The sequence below is a fragment of the Diabrotica virgifera genome, chromosome 2 (assembly GCF_917563875.1).
Source record: "Diabrotica virgifera virgifera chromosome 2, PGI_DIABVI_V3a".
Lineage (NCBI taxonomy): Eukaryota > Metazoa > Arthropoda > Insecta > Coleoptera > Chrysomelidae > Diabrotica > Diabrotica virgifera.
Window position 1 is genome coordinate 243,155,249 of NC_065444.1, and position 22,324 is coordinate 243,177,572.

The window sequence follows — 22,324 nt, forward strand, 5'->3', positions numbered from 1 at the left end:
TGACTTTGTTTGGACGAATATTTTTTAACCCCCAAGAGGGGGTGAAAACCACCCCCAGGGCAAAAGCACATATCGGCACAATATCACTTTTTTTCTTTGACTTGTTAGCTGTGTGTATGCCAAATTTCATGTCAATCCAAGCGGTTCTTTAAAATTTAAAGGTTTTGCAATATTTTACCGTTAATGAATGGACAAATGTGTTCCAAAGCAGCGAAACTGCTAGAATCCATCACTCTTTATATTAAAGTTGATTCTAGACGGAATACGATTAATTTTAATTTTGGTGGAAATGGCATCTATGAAATCCATTGATTAAAAAAAAACTATTAGATGTTCCTCTTTTTTTTTTTTCATTATATCTCACTCATTATACGCACAAAAGACTTCTAATAGTGCTCACTTTAAAGCTTATTTTAAGCGCTATAAATTCTTTCTCATTAGCATGCATAAAATTTATTCGCTAACCGCTAGATGGCATTGAATACATCGATTAAATTTCACACAAAATAAAAAACGGCTTTGATCTTCAATATCTCGCTTAATATTGCACTTAGAACACTCTTTAAACAACTAATTTGTTTTTTTTTACCTGCTACAATTTTATTCAGTATAATATTATCGTTTAAATGAATATTTTTGGAGATATTTGCAAAAAACTGTTGAAAATCCTGCGAATATTCCGAATTTTCAATTGCCAATAACTTGAAAAGTATTGGGTTTTTGAAATAACTGTATACAACGTTTTTTCCTTAAAATTAGGTCTTCTATCGACATCTGAGGTTACTTTAAAAAAAAAAAATCACCACTGAAAAGGGGTGGTAACCACCCCCAAGGTGAAAACGGAGTTCGGGTCAATATCACTTTTGAAGTTATGGGTAGGACAAACCTAATTCCAAAATTTCATGTAAATCGGTTCATAGTAAAAAATTTCTGAGGTAAAAAGCTTCAATGACTGTACTAAATTGGCAATGTCGAGTTTTATGCATTCTGTTTGAAATTGAATTCAAGTTTATAATATATTCAGCCCTATTCTGTAACTTTTAACAAATCGAATAGAAATGACCAAGTCGAATCGTAATTACCCAAAATCGGAATGTTTGATATCTATCGCGTAATTTTTGTGTTTGAATTGGTATTCTGTAACTCATATCGTAATCGAAACCTCTGACTTCTATTTCACGCGGTTCTGAGGTGGTGGCAACCCCGCATTAACAAGAGAAATTATTGTTCTGTGACTGGATCTAAATTTAAAATTTGACACCGTTGCCATATCCTCAATGTTTTCATACTTTCTTCATACTATCCTCAAGTTTTGAAAAGTAAATAAAGTATTAGTGTAAATACTGGATGCAAAAAGCTCAAAACAGGATAAATGGTTTTAAATTAAAGTTAATTAAAATTGACATAAAAAAGATAAACTGATAAATAAAAAAGATAAGTGAAGATAAGAAGTATAAATGGTTTTAAATCAAAGATATTTAAATTGATGTTATTAATGCATTATTATTAATCTATAATTTAAAATCGATATTACTAATAATATGCAATCTTTAAGATTCGATTAGAGCTGAAATAACTGCTAAACAACTTTTCCCAAAAATGGCATCTTTTCTATAATTTGTTCAGACTATGAGCGTTGACTGATAAATATACAAGTATACTGGCATTGTTTAAGAAAGGAGTCTAGTTATACAATGATACTGGTATAATATATTTATCCATCAACGCATCAGAAGTCTATCGTATGCTATTCTTGTACATTATACCGTTGATTGAAATTGTACAAGAAATAACTAACAAAATTATGGCAACACTGCGAGGGGCAAACGTTCATTCCTGTGCCAAGCCAAAGCCAAATAGCAAAGCAAATAAATAAGGTTAGGTCCAAGGTCCAATTCATACTCGTACAACATGTCTAAATTAAATATATAATTACAAATAACACCACAGACTAAAAATTACGCAGCTAAAAAAGGTACAAACACTATAAATAATTATAAAATAAGTAGTAATCAATTATTTTTATATAAAAAATATAAACGTCAAAACAAAACAAAATGCGCTTGCGTCAACCACAATTCCGATAATCGAAATCTCATTTCGACAGGATAAATGCTGTCGAAGTGATTTCTATTCACTATTACGATTGTAGAGATTCCGAAGTAGTTATGGAATACGGATTTGGACTATTTCTATTCGACTTGGCCACTTCTATTCGATTTTACTGACTTCTATCATCGAAATGAGTTACAGAATAGGCGTGATTGTCTCTATATTGTTCTATATTTTTACGTTTTCCTTTTGTCGAGAAACTATGTATTTAGCTTCTATCTATAATATCTTAATTTTTTATATATTTATTTTGACAGATCTTCGACTCTAAATAAATGATGGGCAAAACACGATTCTGTATGAAAATTTTTGCAACAGTGACAAACCAAATTGATTTTTTTTTGGTGGAGTTCGTTATTTTTTTGTATTTATTCAGCCCTATTCTGTAACTTTTAACAAATCGAATAGAAATGACCAAGTCGAATCGTAATTACCCAAAATCGGAATGTTTGATATCTATCGCGTAATTTTTGTGTTTGAATTGGTATTCTGTAACTCATATCGTAATCGAAACCTCTGACTTCTATTTCACGCGGTTCTGAGGTGGTGGCAACCCCGCATTAACAAGAGAAATTATTGTTCTGTGACTGGATCTAAATTTAAAATTTGACACCGTTGCCATATCCTCAATGTTTTCATACTTTCTTCATACTATCCTCAAGTTTTGAAAAGTAAATAAAGTATTAGTGTAAATACTGGATGCAAAAAGCTCAAAACAGGATAAATGGTTTTAAATTAAAGTTAATTAAAATTGACATAAAAAAGATAAACTGATAAATAAAAAAGATAAGTGAAGATAAGAAGTATAAATGGTTTTAAATCAAAGATATTTAAATTGATGTTATTAATGCATTATTATTAATCTATAATTTAAAATCGATATTACTAATAATATGCAATCTTTAAGATTCGATTAGAGCTGAAATAACTGCTAAACAACTTTTCCCAAAAATGGCATCTTTTCTATAATTTGTTCAGACTATGAGCGTTGACTGATAAATATACAAGTATACTGGCATTGTTTAAGAAAGGAGTCTAGTTATACAATGATACTGGTATAATATATTTATCCATCAACGCATCAGAAGTCTATCGTATGCTATTCTTGTACATTATACCGTTGATTGAAATTGTACAAGAAATAACTAACAAAATTATGGCAACACTGCGAGGGGCAAACGTTCATTCATGTGCCAAGCCAAAGCCAAATAGCAAAGCAAATAAATAAGGTTAGGTCCAAGGTCCAATTCATACTCGTACAACATGTCTAAATTAAATATATAATTACAAATAACACCACAGACTAAAAATTACGCAGCTAAAAAAGGTACAAACACTATAAATAATTATAAAATAAGTAGTAATCAATTATTTTTATATAAAAAATATAAACGTCAAAACAAAACAAAATGCGCTTGCGTCAACCACAATTCCGATAATCGAAATCTCATTTCGACAGGATAAATGCTGTCGAAGTGATTTCTATTCACTATTACGATTGTAGAGATTCCGAAGTAGTTATGGAATACGGATTTGGACTATTTCTATTCGACTTGGCCACTTCTATTCGATTTTACTGACTTCTATCATCGAAATGAGTTACAGAATAGGCGTGATTGACTTCTATTCTCTCTGTGAAATGGAAACTTTTTTTATATCCCTCACATTGTGCTCACACTATCTCAAATTGGCCAGTCACTTTTTATAGTGTACAAGTCTCCCTTTGTTTTAGATTTTCTCGATTGACTAAAGCATCGATTTTGCGTTCTTCGAAATTACAATATTCTTGTTTGATCACACAGTGGTATCCAGTCGGCTTTGTGCGTGGCAATCGAATGGCGGGCTTGTAAATGGAAAATGCTGATGGAAGTAATGAGAAATGTTTCAAGCCGGGATTTTATTTCTTTCATTTCGGAACAGTCGTAAAGGAGTGTAAGAGTTGGCGAAAGTTATATTCTGTTCCAAATGGTTGAGTTACATTGTAAAGGATTACGGCAGATCGGTACACTATTAAAATTTATCACAATAATCTTCTTGAATTTCTCAGATACAAGGACAGTTAATCGATGTTCTGTTGCGTAATTTGTGCCATTTGGTTTCTCGCTAGAATTGTTGGTACCTGTTGTGGCTTGATTCTCTAACTACAGTAGAATCCCGCTAATCCGAACTTCGGTAATCCGAAAATCCGCTTAATCCGAAACAGAATTTGGCAATAGATTTGAGGAAAATAAATATGCAGCTACTCTAAGGAAGCTCGCATACCTAGTGTGACCAACTAGTCCGAAAAATCCGGGACATGTCCCGGCGTCCAGGACAAGGCTTCCGGGCCATCCGAATTTTCAACTTTTTGGTAAAAATCTATATTTTCGTTTTTATTCTAAGAATTTACATCAAATTAAATTGTTGAGACGAAAAAAAAAATTTTTATCGTGGTATAAATTTTAATAGTTCTATGAAAGAAAACGAAAACTGTGGAATTTTTTTTATTTGTGTTTTAATTATCGTCTTCCGAAAAGACCATTCAAAAACAATAATAATTCATGTCACAATGAATCATGCCTAGGCACGCATGCCGCATCGAACGATGTAATGTAATGATTGCTGATGCATCTTTTTTTTCGGTTTTGTCAACTACTTTAAGTAGATAAACCTCTTGAGTTCGTTCGCGAAATATGATTAATTTCCAAACCGTTGCATGCTTTGAGCCAAATTCAAATCTGCTGCGTTGCAATATGATTTTTTTATCTAAACATTTATTTTATTGTCAGTACAGTAATCAGTTTGAATCCGAAAATCGATTAGTGACCATCTCGGAATTATTGTTTTTGACCCGACTTTTTCATTCCAATATATTATTATTGTTAATATGAATATGGAACCAACACACGAAAGCAAAAACAGAAAACGATATTGCACTTTCAATAAAATATTGGAAGAAGAATTTCTATTTTTGAAAAAAAAAGTAACTCTAACAGTGACATGAAGTGTGATACTTGTGGATCGGAATTTTCGATCGCCCACAGTGGTAGAGCGGATATACTAAGTCACATCAAAAGTGAAAAACACCGAAGAGGTATCTGCTCCGCGTCCAGCAGCAAAAAATTGACTCAATTTTTCAAGCCAACAGCTTCATCGAGCATTGATTTAGAGACAGCAGCTCGGGAAGGTGTTTGAGCGGATCATTTGATTAAGACCATCAAAAATATCATTGTCAACATAAAAATGTTAAATAACCAATAAAATGATGATATTAGAGTCCTATATTTAAAAAAATAACAAATGGCCCGATTTTCATTCAAAAGTCCCGGATTTTAGGTATTTTTTCAGCATTGTCCCGGATTCGACTGAATTGGAGTTGGTCACACTACGCATACCAAATGTAACACATAAAATAAAATTCATACGTAAAATGTTGCACAGTTCATAATAGACATTTGTTTATACTCAACAGAGATAACCTCGCATTACACATTTTATATAATATAGAATAAAGGAGCGTGCCAATTTTGGAACTTCAGTAAGTATATCAGTATTTGAAATGTCTTCAAGCGAAGAAGACGTTATTGTAACTTGGCAGTTTTTAAGAAGACGTCAGAGAAAAAAAAGGAAAATGCGTCGGTATTAGATTCACCCGCTGAATGCATTTAACATAATTCATAGTCCAGCAATTGTTTTAAAAGAACAGTTAAACCTTTATTCTGAAAAATTTAAGGAGTATTTCTCTAATTTAAAGAGGATTTCTTTTTACGAAAAAAGGAAGGGACCAACGTTATTTTGAGCGTAACTAGCTTACTTTGCTACTAAAACAAAATTAAAGTTTTTTAAATAATTTAAAAAAGTGTTAATGAGTTTTTCCCAAAAAGTGCTTTATTTTTTTGGTTATTTCACGTTGAAGTATTCGATTTGAAATTTGCTCAATTGAAATTTGAAATTTATCAATGTATTTTTCATTACTTATAACTCTTCTTTTACTAGGTAATCTCATACTTAAACCATTTTTTTCACTTTTTTATGGGATATATTTTTGCTAAGAGTGTTATTTTTTCGATAAAATACTTACTTTTTAAATTAGTTGCAAGAAACCGTCCGAAAATGTGTTTTTTATGAACATATTTACTCGCAAATAACTCGAAAAGTTTTAACTAAATGAAAAAATGCTATGAAACAAAAGTTGCTTAGAATTAGTTAGTTTATCCATTTCCGGTCTTATTTTGAACGTATATTTTTTCACCCTCGAGAAGGCATGAAACTCGCCCCCATGCTACCTATATATGTATATGCCAAATTTCATGTCAGTCTAAGCGGATCTTTAAAATTTATAGGTTTTGCATTATTTTACCGTCAGCGAACGGACTATCAATTGCCCATAAACTTTAAAATATCACTTAATTTGTATAAAAAATTATTTTTTTGTATTATTAGGGAAAGAAATATGAAAATAAACATGGAGAAAACAAAGATAATGGTCATGGGAAATGAGGATAATCAAGTAAATATAGAAATAAATAACCAAAAACTAGAACAAGTAACAACATATACAGAAATACCTGGGTGTGAAAATCAGAAGAATAAGTCAACGAAAGGATAACCATGACTTCCAGAATGTACTACAGCTTAAACAGAGCATTCATTGGAAAGAAAGAAGTAAGCAGCAGGACGAAGATGGGGTGTATAAAATGATCTTCAGGCCGATCCCCACCTATGGTAGTGAGAGCTGGGTGCTAACACAATCATCGAAAAATAGAATAAACTCAATGGACATTAAGTACTCATAAAAAGTAAAAGGAATTACAAGACGAGATAGAATAAGAAACAGCATTGTAAGAGAAGAACTACAAGTCGAACGAAAAACACAAATACTAGATAAGAACAAGCTTAAATCCTTTTGGTTTTTGTGTAGAATGAACGACAATAGATAAGTAAAACGCGTATGGGAGGCAAAAGTACAAAACAAGGGAGAAAAAGGGAGACCAAAGAAAACCTGGAACGATGAAGTGGTAAGAATTCTGAAGAAAAATACAACTTGGACTGAAGCGAAACGAAGGTCCAAGAATAAGCAAGAGTGGAGACGATTTGTATATAGATGCATGAAATGTATTTTTCAAACACCTTTAGAAAGGTTTAGATATAGATTATATATATAAAATTATTTACTACTTGGACTAAATAAAAAAGGGAATTGTGTACCAATGTAACAAATTTAAATTATACTAGAAAAAAATGATTTGTCAAAAAACTATAAATATTAATCTCTAAACATTATATAGATAAGTCACCAAGCATGTTTATGCTTTTAAGACTTTTTTAAGTTTATTATGTAAGTAAAGAAATTATTGTAAAAAATTGACCTATAATTGACCAATAAACCTATTATCTCAAAAATTATAATGCCCTATTATGCCTCTTATTGTACGCCCTTAATCCCAAATACACACATCTGGGCTTCTGACACGGCACACTCGCCACACGGCATACTGCCCTTTTTTGAGAATCCGATCCCGAACGGGGTTTCAAAGAATTCTAGGTAGTTTAAGTGTATTGAAGACATAAATTAACCGCTGATATGTATTAGACCATGCTGTATTGTTGGCCCCGTTAGGTAAATTATTCGGATTCGTTTTCTTTTGCACAAACTTACTGAAAAAGAGGTCCTCATAATAAATCCACAGGGTGCCGGGAGGTGCCGCGGTCGGAAAATAGTTTAAACAATTTTTTTAAACAAATTCAAAAAATCAATTTTTTCACTTCGTAAATTTTTTTATATTCTTTGGGTCATTATGGACAAAAAAAGTCTCTTGTGATTTTTTTCTAAAATTGATTGTTTTGGAGTTATACGCGATTTAAAATTTGAAAAACGCCAAAATCACTTCTTCTCCTTTTAGTTTCTTGGCCTCCACTTCTTAGGTAGGTACTTGGCCAGTTCTCGTATTTAGACTGCAATTGGAAGGGAATACTCTTTTCAAGGGGTCTGGATTTTTCCATATTCCCTTCGTTAAATTTATTGTATTATGATTGTCAAATAACTATTTTATATTTTAATTTGAAATATTATTATAAATTGATTGATCGTTCTTAAGATTTGGTTATTAATATTATGTAGACGATTTTATATTGAAATGGGGGTTGGACTTCCTATATTAACAAGTTCCTGATACAGGTCAAGTTGATTTATTTTGTTGATTGGGCATTCAAGTAATGAGTTATACTTCTGTCCACATTTACAAAAAGGAGTATCACTACAATTGATTTTAAACCAATAATGATCTGGTATGAGGCATTGACCCGTTCGCATTCTAATAATTGATGTCAAGTGCCTTCGATCTAAAAATGTGAATTTGTGGAACCAAGGTTTTGTAGACAAATCACTTTAGTTTTAAACTGTTTTGTCCATTCAACTTTAAACTCATTTACAATTTTCTGTTTAATAAAAGGTAAAAAGTGAAATTTATATATTTCAATGTCTGCAGAAACGTTTAAAGTCTTGACTATACAGTGATGAGCGCGCTAATAACCGGCAAAATAGCGCAAAAGATGGAAAACAAATTAAATTGTGAGATAAAAAGAAATAAAACTAGTAGAGGTGTTAAAATTAGCGATAGTAACATAAACATTGACATTATATTGATTGTTTCCCACCTTTAGACGTATCAGAGGAGTATGTCAACTAAAACTGTCGCTGTGACAGTGGCATTTCTCAAACTCGTCCGATACGTCTAAAGGTGGGAAACAATCAATATAATGTCAATTTTTAAGTTACTATCGCTAAATTGAACACCTCGACTAGGTTCATCCCTTTTTATCCCACAACTTAATATGTTTTCCATCTTTTGCGTTATTTTGCCGGTTATTAGTGCGCTCATCACTGTATTTGCCAATTTATCAGCCTCTGTATTCCCCTTTACTCCAGTATGGCCTGGAATCAAAGCTAAGATTAAGATATAGCTAAGCTAAGATATATATAACGCCAAAATGACCATTTTCAAGGCTTAATAACTCGGTTATAAATTATTATTATGAAAGTCAAAAAGTGACTAAATAAAAGTTTAAAGCCCCCTCCCCTACATGATCTTGCAGAAATTTGTGTCATTAATGTATTACTAAGCTGTTATTTTTAATTAATCAGAGCTAACAGCGTATTGACGCGGCCGTCAATGTGAGTGCGAAAGAGATGGACCATTCCGGGAACCAATGGTGCATCTTACTCGCACTCACATTGACGGCCGCCTCGATACGCTGTTAGCGCTAATAGTTAAAAATAACAGTTTAGTAATCAATTAATGACACAAATTTCTTCAGGATCATGTAGGGGGGGCTTTAAACTTTGATTTAATCTTTTTCTGACTTTCATAATAATAATTCCTAACAGAGTTAAAGCCAAAATAACCATTTTCGCGTTTTTCAAATTTTAAAGTGCGTATAACTCGACAACAATTAATTTTAGAGAAAAATCATAAGAAACCCTTTTTGCTCATAATATTCCAAAGAATCTAAAAAAAAATTGGTACGAAGTGAAAAAATTGATTTTTTGAATTTGTTAAAAATAGCTATTTTTCTACAACCACTATTCAAAGTGCACTTTTCTGCACGGTTTTATGTTAGCAAACTTGATATTTTCTCACAGTATAAGATATTTGACATTAGTGTGCAGAAAAGTGACGTTTCTGTGCCGCAAAGTGACGTTTCTGTGCCGCAAAGTTCTTTTCTGCACAGTTGACTACCTCATTCTGAGTAACGTTATATTCTGTTTACATCCGTGGACTACCGCATTCTGAGTAACGTTATATTCTGTTTACATCCGTGGTTAAACTTTAGACAAATATATAACCTATAAGACAATTATTATATTTAACTATAGCATAGAAACTAAATTATGGATGTTACAACTGTTTTATTTTACAATTTTATTCTTATTAAACATTTTATAATTATCAAATAACCAATAAGGATTTAGCAACCTGTGCAAGAGACGTCGAATGAAGTAGGTTTTGTGTAAATCCGTGACTGCATAAATATAATATCAATAATGTGTAATAATTGTTTAAATTTAAACAAATTAAGGCAGTGCATTAATTTTTTAACTGATTTCTGTGCAATTTATTTAGGTATAAGGAATTTAAATTGATTAGTAGGTATTAATTAAATACAGTTTAAAATTTATCACATAGGTACCTATTATAATTAATCGTCGTTTGGAAAATGTGATTTTTATTTTTAGGAAAAACTGTGCTTGTAGAAAAAGTATAGTGTGAAACTAGAGATGCATCAAGTCAAACTAGTTTGATTTTATTCAACAAACTTGACTTGACTTGAAAATCAAACTTTTTTTGTAAAAAAGTTTGACTTGACTTGATTTCGATATCTTTAGGTTTGACTTGAAATCAAACTTCTTCAAACAGTTTGAAGTTTGAATATCATATTGGCAAAGTGTTTATTTCCAATTCAAACTGAGAGCGTACGGATTTTGTTGTGACTTATTTGGATAGGTCTGAATCTGTACTCTGCTACTCCGCAAATTAGTTTGTAGTTCATATTTAGACGTCCATGTTTTACTTTTTTTATTACGTTCGTTTTGAAGTGTGTGACGTTGGGAGATAATATCTGAATTTGGATATTTTTCGGTTTAGAATAAGTACCAGAACAAATTTAGTCTGATATTGAAGGTATTCCCACTGCAAAAATTAAGAGAAACAATATGTAGTCGAAGCAGTATTAATTAAGAAAAATAAATATACTGATTTATTTGATGTTGCGGCAGGTGATTTCAAAACAATAAAAATTGCAAAGTGCATACATATAGTCCGTCCGTTATAACTTTTCCCATGTGGTACGATTCATTTTCAATCAAATTAAGTCAAAACAGAAAGTGAAACGTACGCCGATGTGTGTAGTATATAGTATACAGTATACAAAATGTATATACACACAGCAACGTTCGTTTCAATTTATGTTTTAACTTAATTTGATTGAAAATGAATCGTACCGCATGGGAAAAGTTATAGCGGACGGACTATACTTCTATTATCTAAAAATAAAAAACAGCGTTACAAATTCACAAACAGTGAACTAATTCTTTAAAAGGACGGCGCTATGCATACTCGACAAAGCGCCATTTCTTTAAAATCAAGATAACAGCGGATTCTGGTGACGCATAGCTAAAACTATCTTGGAAAAATCCCTGTTATTGTCACGTTAACGGTTACTAAGAAAAACAAAAATAAACCAAGCGACATTTTGTCTATTAAGGGTTTTTAGTTTTGCATAACAAGACTATATTCATAACTGCCATTCTTAACTGCCATTCTTAACTGCCATTCTAACTGCCATTCATAACAGTTTCGCAATTGTAGACTATAAGCGCCGACTAACCGGCTTTGGTCTGTTTATGCTAAACTAAGCGTTTGGCCAGAATAACATTTTTGTCCCGATTAATGTACACATTAATTTTGAAGTTTCGGTAAAAAAATTATGGAATTTTTTTAAAGTGAAAATGTTGTGTTTGTATATAATTAATGTTGTTCTGAAGCTATTTTCTTGTGGCATTTTTATAATAAATTACTTTTAATGGGAAATAAGCCACAATTTTACCAAAAAATGATTTTATTAACGTTTCGAAACCCAAATCGGGTTTCGTTGTCAAAATACAAAATACTACATTAATAAAATCATTTTTTTGGTAAAATTGTGGCTTATTTCCCATTAAAAGTAATTTTTTATATTTAATTAAATTGGAAAATACAAATAATCTATATAAAATCTCTATATTATATCTAACGTGCTATGTACTAAGAGTATGGTATAAGGCTTAAATGGACCTTTCGGGATTCTTCTATATTTTGAATTTTGAATGTTTATTAATTATTTCTGTACTAAGAGTATAAGTCAATAGCCTGTTTTTCATGTATAAATATTGATTTTATTCCAACAGTACAACTTTTAATAATTTCAAAAGTCTGCTTTAAGAGTACAAACAAGTCAACGGATACTGTTAGTACCTTCCGCTTTCACTTTACGCAGCGACTATACCACTAGACTTCACACCACATGTTACAATATTCTGGGTCTTTTGTATTGAAAAAATGTAGGTAATCCAAATTTGACCATAAAATTTCTAGGAATTAACATGCTCAAAAAGGGGTTGGTACGAAAACAGATTTTTGAGGTTCTTTGTTTTCTTCCTTTTGAACTTTCCTAAACCTTTTTTTATGACTTTCGTTCTGTCGTTGAAGACGGTGCCGCTGTTTATTGTTATCGGTTATAAAAGCAGAAAATTATAAAAATAGCTAGATCCCATTTAAACCAAAAACTGTTCATTTAGTATTTTTTTTTTATTTAATTTTGTTGTGCGTGCTTAATAGCTATTTGTATAACAAGAGAGGAAAGTGCTACTTTTCCTCCCGAGAATGAAGTTTACTTATGCAGTGGTCATATTACTATGCAGTAATCATTCAAGGGAGAAAAAGGCATTTTACTTCCATGTTATACATATGGTTTTTCCACCTCCCTCAAATTAATAACTAAGTCATTTTTCATTTTTACAACAAGTAGGTACAATATAACTGTTAACTGTCAAATATAAGTCAAATTATTAATGTAAACATTGTTAAATCAAAATAACAATTTACTGTTTTTTACCATTCTGCAAAATACAGAGTGTTTTATAAATAAACGTTAAAATGTATAGATACTTACGTAATAGAAAATAGATAGTGTACAGGGCGTCAATAAATTATATTTCATGAATGAAATACCATGATGTCACTTTTACTTTTCCTCCCTAGGGAGGAAAAGTACAACTTTGCTCCCTACAATCAGGTCCGGAAAAGTATACTTTCGGTAGAGGTAGGTGGAAAAATAGTTTACTGTGAAAGTGTCAGTGTTCTATTGTACATAATTTTTAAAAATGAGTAGAGGGAAACAAATAGGTACTAAAATTATTGGAACTAAAGGATGATTTATATGGCATTAAATGTATTATTAAATTTCTTATCTTAATTGGCAACTGACATGTCTATCTCAACAAAAAAATATATCTACGAAATAAATTATTTTTCAAACTCTTTCAAACTAGTTTGACAAACAGTTTGAATTTTCAAACCTGTACGATTGACCAGTTTGACTTGACTTGAATTATTTGTTAGAGGGATTGACTTGAGTTTGACTTGAAATTAAGTCAAACTCAAGTCAAGTTCAAACATTCAAGTCAAACTTGTGCAACTCTATGTGAAACACGTGCAGAAAGGTAATTTCTCACTCGTTTGAATTGCGGCACTCGCTTGCGTTCGTACCGCAACTTTTCAAACTCGTGAGAAATTAGTACCTTTCTGCACTTGTTGCACAATATACTATTGTATAACAAGGGAGGAAAGTGCTACTTTTCCTCCCGAGAATGAAGTTTACTGCCCGACGCGTAGCGGAGTGCAGTAATCATTCAAGGGAGGAAAAGGCACTTTACTCCCATGTTATACAAATGGTTTTTCCACCTTCCTCAAATTAATAACAAGTCATTTTTCATTTTTACTTAATTTATTTATGTATCTACACTTCGCGTCAAAAAAAAACTGGTACAACTCTTATAACCGAAAATCGTGTTTTTCAAGTTGTGTAAGTTGATCTTGTCACAAGTGTCAATCCAATTTCTAGGGCAACGTTGCCAGTTCAACGAAAATATTATATCAAACTAGGTAAAAACGGGGCTGTGCGACAGACCGCATTTTTTAATATACTAAAAACTAAAACAATTGTAATTTTCCGTCATCTCAATTAAGTATCCATATACATTGATTCGTGTTTTATTATAATTTATGAAAATATTTCAATTCAAAAATAATGATAGATAATAAATCTTGACATGACTTTAAATTATTATGTTGAATGTCAAATGACAATGACAAAACTGCATTAAGTTGTGTAGAATAAATAAAACATACTGGAAAAATTAAAAATTTAATTTGAAATTAATACAAAATGAATAACTTTTACAATTCGAAATGTACATTTTAAATGTTATTTTTTTTGTATTTAGATTTAGTGCAATTCCGTTATTTGTGATGGCAACGACGAAGTGATTCACGAACAATAATTGTCAGTCTGAACACAGGTTTACATTGGGAAAAAAAAGTGTACCAGTTTTATATGACGCGAAGTGTACCTAACCAACAAAATTTATTAAAACTAAAACTAACAAGTAGGTACAATATAACTGTCAACTGTCAAACATAAGTCAAATTATTAATGTAAACATTGTTAAATCATTAAATCAAAATAACAATTTATTATTTTTACCATTCTGCAAAATACAGGGTGTTTTATAAATAAACGTTAAAATATATAGATATTACGTAATAGAAAATAGATATTGTACAGGGCGTCAATAAGTTATATTTCATGAATGAAATACCATGACGTCACTTTTACTTTTCCTCCCTAGGGAGGAAAAGTACAACTTTGCTCCCTACAATCAGGTCCGGAAAAGTATACTTTCTGTAGAGGTAGGTGGAAAAATTGTTTAAACAATTTTCCGACCGCGGCACCTCCCGGCACTCTGTGTATTTGTTATAAGGACCTCTTTTTAAGAAAAACGTTTGTGCAAAAAAAATGATCGGAATAATTTACCTAACGGGGGCGACGATATAGTCTGGACTATATGGGATGTTGCATGTTACAAATATCGTTCGGATATTGCTTTTGGTATGCGAGCTTCCTAAGAACCATTACTTTATATAACTAAAAATGACTTTATTAATAATTATTTCCAGTACTTGACTGTAATAAACCTTTCACAATTTACTTATTTTTGAAAAAAAGTCAATTAAACTTCTTTATTTTAATGATAATTCTTCCTCGAGCTAAATTACGCCAGCGTCTCAAAATCATGGTTCCACTGGCGTGACGGAGGGGTGTTGTTCTACTAGTGTTACCCAAAATCGGTCTTGGTCTTGCAGTCTTGGTCTTAGACCATGACCGCCTAATTTTAGCAACACCAAGACTAAGACTTACCGTGCAAGACTTGAGCAAGAACAAGACTAAGCCTGCGAGACTCTTGCGTCTTGCAGTTAGAACTGAGGGTCGTTTTAGAGAGTATATAAGTTCGGCTATATTCTTAGATAGATACTCTATGAGAAACAAAAAAAATTGTAAATTTTTTTTTGAAAATTGGATTTATGCGCATTACGAACAGTACCATATACATACATAGCGAATTAAAATATCCATTAAAAAACACTTGACACATTTGATATGTACTTAGAGGTCATTCTTATAATGTAAAAATAAAATATTTTGTACATCCTTTCCCAGCAGCCGACTTCTTCGCTTTGAAATTAATTGTCCAGATGTCCAGCTTATGAGAATAGTCGTCTTCTAAGCATAACATAACATTCCTGTGTTGCGACGCCTACAGTAATATCGAATATCGTATACAAACTTTTTAAAAACGTGTCACCTTAGCTAATAGAAAAATAATACTTAATAAATATATAAGTAATTAATTTTTTTCATTATTAGTTTTTTAGGAATCCAAACACCAGAAATCTTATCGGTATACATATAGTAAGACTATTATGTACTGCTTATGCTGACTGTGCTATGAGGTCACTCGGCTACACAAAATTTGCCGAAACAGCGCGGCTATTATTTAAAAGTATCATAAGATAATGATACGAGACAAAAGTACACATAATGCCGGATATTGTGTAAACAAAATACCGATATATTATTTTAACGATATACACTTCTCCAAGAAATTAACGCACCACCTTAAAGACGGGTAATTTTTAATTTCTCAAATTTCCTAAACCGATTGTTGTCCGATTTAAGTGATTTTTTTTAATATGTTGCCTAGTGTTGGAAAATTCTCGAGAATGAAAAATCAGAGAATATTCTCGAGAATATTCTCGATATGGAGAATTTTCTGAGAATGAACCCTATGACGCACTTAGGGATATTGTTGAAGATGAAATAGGGTATTAAAAATAATGAAATTATGTATGTATATACAAAATTATGAGACTAAACAACAGTGTTTTTATATATAAACAAAATACAAAAACAACAGAGAACATAAAAATTATTTGATAAAAAAAATGAAAGTTTCTTCTTAACAACAAATAACGCAAGTAATGGATGTGGTGATTTAATCAGAAAAACATGAGGCCTCGCAGGTTCAGAATCTATTTCTATCATTAGCTCATCCTGGTCATCTACATTCTGCATTTCTGTATGTTTCTGGCAACATTACAGCCATATTGAAAATATCGCCGTTTGGCTGAGCCATGTGGCCGAAATCTTACTGGTATTTGAACACTATTGCAGTGCCTGATGCGTTGCCGATAAAGTCGAACTGCTGTGGAAAATTTTGCATGTTGCTCTGTATTTCCTCTTTATTTCCAGTACTCTGTTGTAATTTAATTTGGTTTTGTCAAAACACACAAAGAAAAGATGAATACGTGGTCAAATGAAATCACAATAAGGTTTATTAATGACATTTACGTCCAGAGTTGTGAAACTTGGCATACTTATGGAACTATGAGACAAATGGAAGAGTAGTTCACCCTGAATAAATACATTTAACTAAAACATTCTTGTAAAATTATTAAACAAATAACTGTCTAACATTATTTCCATAGTTAAATTACTCATTGTTTCGCGTTTATTTAGAAAAGCCGTATCCACATTTTCCGTTTTTCATTTTTCTTTTTTATGTATCGTTTTAGCACGATTAAGGACGCAGCAACTCTCAAGAGAATACTCTCTTCTTACATCACTAATGTTGCCTTATTCTTTATAAATATTGCTGTAATAATATTGTTGCTAGACAGTTCAATTATTGTCATTGTATACCGGATGTACCAATCAAACTGTGTTTTTTCTCACTCTGTGGAATATTCTAGCATTACTCAAGCCTCATATTTTCTTAGCATTATGATTTTTTATTCATTCACTTATATTGGATAATAAAAAAGTTAGGTACGGCAAACTTTAACGGGTAATTCTGCACGAAAAAGTAATGACAGTTTGCTTCGTAAACGTCTACTTCATAAATACTTCGTTTCCCAAATAGGGGGTGTTGAAATTTTTCTTACAAAAACTGACGATTTATTTATTGCTCTAAAACCGGTTGAGATATGCAAATGAAATTTCGTGGGTTTTAAGAGGTAGTTTTAACTTTAGTTAGTTAGAACATAGGCAGGTATCACTTAGATCGTGAAGCGATTTACATGTCTGCTCAGATGGGGTCAGGGATAAGACTAACTATTTGAATACTGGGGGTCAAAATAGGGCTAAAGAAGAAGAAGCAGACACTCAAAACTTCATTGCGAACGGCGCATCAGTTTGTTGTTCGGAGAGCTATTATTAAAAGTATTATGAAAATATTTATATTTTTATTATACTTTACTTCGTCTGTTTGTTACCGTGAATTGTCATTATGTTCGAGACGACATACACAGACACCCAGTAGCGTGATTGGTATAGCATTCGGCTAGAGATCGAGAGGTCTTCGGTTCAAATCCGGACCTTCCTATCTTTTTTTATTTTTGGAAAGTGGTAAGCATTAAAATTAGTTTAGTATTTAAATAAAATTAAAATAAACTGTTTAAAGTATGTTTATTTCGTTGAAATTATATAATAGAAGTATAACTTCTTACGTGCGTACAAAGTACACACACTCTTTTTTCCGTCTATTTACTATTGCCAACATACATATTACAAATTGCATAATGATAATGCAAGAATGTTAGTGTGCCTTCTAGTCTTTTATATGAAAGTTAAATATAAATGAGTGAATATCTTTTTTCTTCTATATGAAAATAATAATATTCACAATTTTTTCAAGAATTATTTCAAAGTTGTTTTAACATCAATTTTAACAATGTTTGAAAAGCATCTGATAGATTTTGTGGGTGTTATTCTTACCTATCTTGAATATCTTGAACATGGACCTACCTGTAACAAAATGAAGAATATTAAATCAAATTAAAAATTTTAAAACATATTGAACATGTTAATTAACAGAACACATAATATTGTGAAAGTTTGGTATAGTTGTAGTAACTTATTTTGTAGATTGGCTTTAAAGGCGGCGAAATTAGATCCCTCCTCTGTTTACAATCAGTAACTTATATTGTAGAACGGCTTTAAAGGCGACGAAATTTGATTGATCCCTTCTTGTTTCCAATAACTGACCGACACCATTTTAATCGTTTTAATAAGGTAACCGTTTTAGTTGGAAAGCAAGTACTTGTTAATAGACTGTATAATGTTGTTTTGCATTCAAGTTGCAAACATTGTGTTGAACATGATGTTATAAAAATAGAAAGGTTCCTGTAAGGTGAAGGTGAAATGTAAATAAAAATGATCAACAATAATAATTTTAACACATTGGATATGTCCTGCTTTAAAGTTTAAGTAAAAATAAATATCCACGAGGAAAAATTTTTCCTGTAGTTGGCTGTATACCATTTATTACAAAAAACCTTTATTAAAATATAAAAGGTATATTTGTTAAAATCCCTATACAGGGCTACATCATAAAATAAACAGAACTAGTTTTCAATCGGTTGACCGATCATCATCAGTGTTTCCTAAAAAGTGTATAACCTGATAAAATGATGCAAAGTATTTAAAATTTTTAACTATGATTTTAAAAAGTTATAGGTTATACTCACTTGAATCATACATGCTAACCACCAAAGTAAAAATGTTAGGGTAAAAACCCTTTAAAATTAATCAGTCATAGGAACATATAAAATTGATGTGATTTTACATATGGATGTACAAAATATCCAATGTTTCACGCCCTAGGTACCATTGAGCTAAATATAACTTGTTCACATCATGGCTGTGTAGAAGCAAGTGACTTTGATAGCGGAAATCCTGAATGGTGACCTGACAGAAATGACAGTTCCACAGGAAGTTAAAATTTCCCTGTTGGTTTTGTGATTATAAAGTTTGTTAAATTATTAACAATAAAAACAGTCGCTCCCACTGTGGTAAATACTCTGTTAGAATGAAAATGAGCTTGATGTAAAAGTTAGAATATTTGTAATGAAAGAGATAGGCAAACCTTTTAACTTCCTGTGGAACTGTCATTTCTGTCAGGTCACCATTCAGGATTTCCGCTATCAAAGTCACTTGCTTCTACACAGCCATGATGTGAACAAGTCATATTTAGCTCAATGGTACCTCGAGCGTTAAACATTGGATATTTTGTACATCCATATGTAAAATCACATCAATTTTATATGTTCCTATGACGGATTAATTTTAAAGGGTTTTTACCCTAATATTTTTACTTTAATGGTTAGCATGTATGATTCAAGTGAGTATAACCTATAACTGTTTAAAATTATAGTCAAAATTTTAAATACTTTGCATCATTTTATCAGGTTATACACTTTTTAGGAAACACTGATGATGATCGGTCAGCCGATTGGAAACTAGTTCTGTTTGTTTTATGATGTAGCCCTGTAGAGGGATTTTAACAAATATACCTTTTATAAAGGATTTCATGTTTTTTTTAAATAAATATTTTTAATTACATATATTTAATTACCAGAAAAAAACCATCCGACTATAGCTTAAAGCCGAACTACCAAAACCTACAAATCTGACCCGTTTGACTATATTGGTTACTTGGATTATAATAACGCAGATATAACGGAATCCATAAGACTTGATAAGACTGGATAAAATATCTATCTACCCGATTAATAAAAATATAAAAGAATACAGAACAATATGGAAAGAACATAAAGAGAATGAATGAAAAAAGAACTAAATTATTAGCTGATATGAAGAAGTGTAGTACTTACTATATACATGAAACGCTATGCTATAGAGCAAAGTTTGATGTCGCAACACACAACAAACATCTTAACTCTCAGCTGAAGCATAAGATGAAGCCAGTATTATATTTTGTATATTCTTCAAAAATATAAACTGCACCTTGTATTCGTAAGATAAAATTCAGTCGCAAAATTCCTCCTGTAATCCGTCTCTGAACAATATAATACAAAAGCCTTATTGATGGCTGAGTATCACGAAGAGAAGCAAATACCGATGACAAACAAGGCTTCATTTTATTTTCCATTACGGTGAAATCAATGGCGGCTGATTATCCTTCAAAAATAAGAACCAGCTACTTCCCCTGGGAAATAAGCCATAATCTCTGGTATCGTAGTTACGGGAGATGATTGATAACTCGGCTCATTATAATTTTATATTTAGACCTACTTTTTTCAGATGTTTATTACATTGGGAGCGAGCCATAAAAAACATTGGGAGTAAAATTTTAGTAATACTTTAAATAGGGGGAAGAGACTGTACTTAAAAAAACAATTTCATGCTATATCCCACTTAATAAATGTAAGCAACTGCTCAAAAGATCATCCTTGTAGGGTTTGTTTGAAACAAACTGACTGTGATGGATTCTATTGTGGGATCCACGTTAGATTTAAATAAACATATTCTGAATTTATACTATCATGATAATCTCCTGTCTTGTCTCCTGATTTAAAAATCACAAGGGCATTCTGTATGAAACCCATCTCTCCACGACCATGTACAATAACCAAACTACTTCCTTTGGAAATATTTTTGAACAATCCTTTGCACTGCCATCTGTCCAGCTATTTGGTGTAGTGTATCCTGCATGTACATAGGTTTCATCAACATCTAAAAACCTTCAAATTTACGAGCTGGAAATTTTAGTGAATTATTTGAATCTCCGTTTGTTAATATTCGCTCGCTGAATTATCCTTTCTACTGTACGTAAAGATACTCCAATAGCTTTGCACACACGTTGTTTAATATTCGTGGGTCACGTTGTTTATTATTCGTAATACACCAGGGTCGTGGGTTCGTGCCCCACGTTTGGCGCCAATTGAAACCTCGATACTCTGGGTATTGAGATTTTTGAAGAGAAAGAACTGCCGAAATAGGGGAAAATGAAGAGAAGAGATTAAAGACTCTAATGAAGAGTGGCTTAGCTCAGAAGAACAAATCAAATGGACAGAGAGACACTAAATCTGAAGTAAGTATTGGAGCTAGCTTCAATACACTCAATATTGGCTTTAAAGATATAAAAACAGATAGAGTGGATGATGAACTGATGGAAACAAGGAAGAAAATGAAACCTGTTAATACAAAAATGGAAAGCAACTAGATAAGAAGAAGAAGATGGGCGCCAACTCGGCTTTCTGGGCCTAGAATTTAAAAGCTCGAGCATTTTTTGGTTACATTGGCGAAATACATTGGCGGTTACGGTGAAATCAATGGCAACTGATTATCCTTCAAAATTAAGAACCAGCTGCTTCCCCTGTGAAATAAGCCATAATCTCTGGTACCGCAGCAAGTAATACAAAGTCGCACAAAAAAATCGAAAAAACTTCCGAGTGATATAAGGTCCTAGCAGAGATAGCGTGACAAACGAATGGAGGCACAGACACGACAACGAGTTAGGACGACGAGAGTCTTTCTTCGGATATAGTCCAGGGCGCATCTGTTTTGAGATGGACGTTGAGAGGTGACATAAATTTTTTTGCAAATGTTGATTGAAAATAAATCAAATAATAATATTTAAGTTATCCTCCCTCTCAAAAAGGTCCGGATCATTGTTTAAATAATCAAAATGTCAAAAAATTAAGGAAAAACTTTAAAAGTACTCATTTTCGAGAAAAGTTGTACTAACATAAAAGTTGCTTAGTTAAATTTTCTACAATTGGTCAACAATTTAAAAAATTGTCACCCTTGTTGCAAAATAGCAATAATTGCGAAAAAACCATACAAAAACAAGTATTCGCATTTTACGTTTTTCAACCATTTATGCTACACTTACGACCCTCATATTTCACCCAGAAAAACTTTATGATACAGTAAAACAATACTGTAAATTTCATTAAGATCGGTTCAATAGATTTTGCAATCCAGTTTTCGTAAAAAAAAATTAATTTTTTCAAAATGTTACAGGACTGAAAATAAAGCAGATAGCAAGTTGAAATTTTTTTTGCTTATAGAAGTCTACTGTACCTTTCATTTGCAATTTTGCAAAATTAAAATCGATTAACACCACGGCGTCAGGAATTTTTTTAAATAAACATTAATTATTGGTGCTACGCGCAGGACAGCGGTGTTCGATTCACACAAGTGGATTTCCACCATTTCTTCCAATGTTTATCTACTAATATATTATTTTCTTACTCTATATTTTGTTGTA

General features: G+C 31.8%; 1 protein-coding gene across 4 annotated transcripts in view; it reads right to left on the bottom strand.

Annotated features, from left to right (window-relative positions):
• The window catches only part of LOC114335486 (EGFR adapter protein-like), a 1,026,571-nt gene that overhangs the window by 154,311 nt on the left and 849,936 nt on the right, over positions 1–22,324 (bottom strand). The window contains exon 2 of one of the 4 annotated variants that reach the window (XM_050644413.1): positions 18,025–18,054. The exons of the other annotated variants lie outside the window; for them this stretch is intronic. The gene's annotated coding sequence lies outside the window, so the exon portion shown is untranslated. The remainder of the gene's footprint in view (positions 1–18,024; positions 18,055–22,324) is intronic. 4 annotated transcript variants of the gene reach the window in all.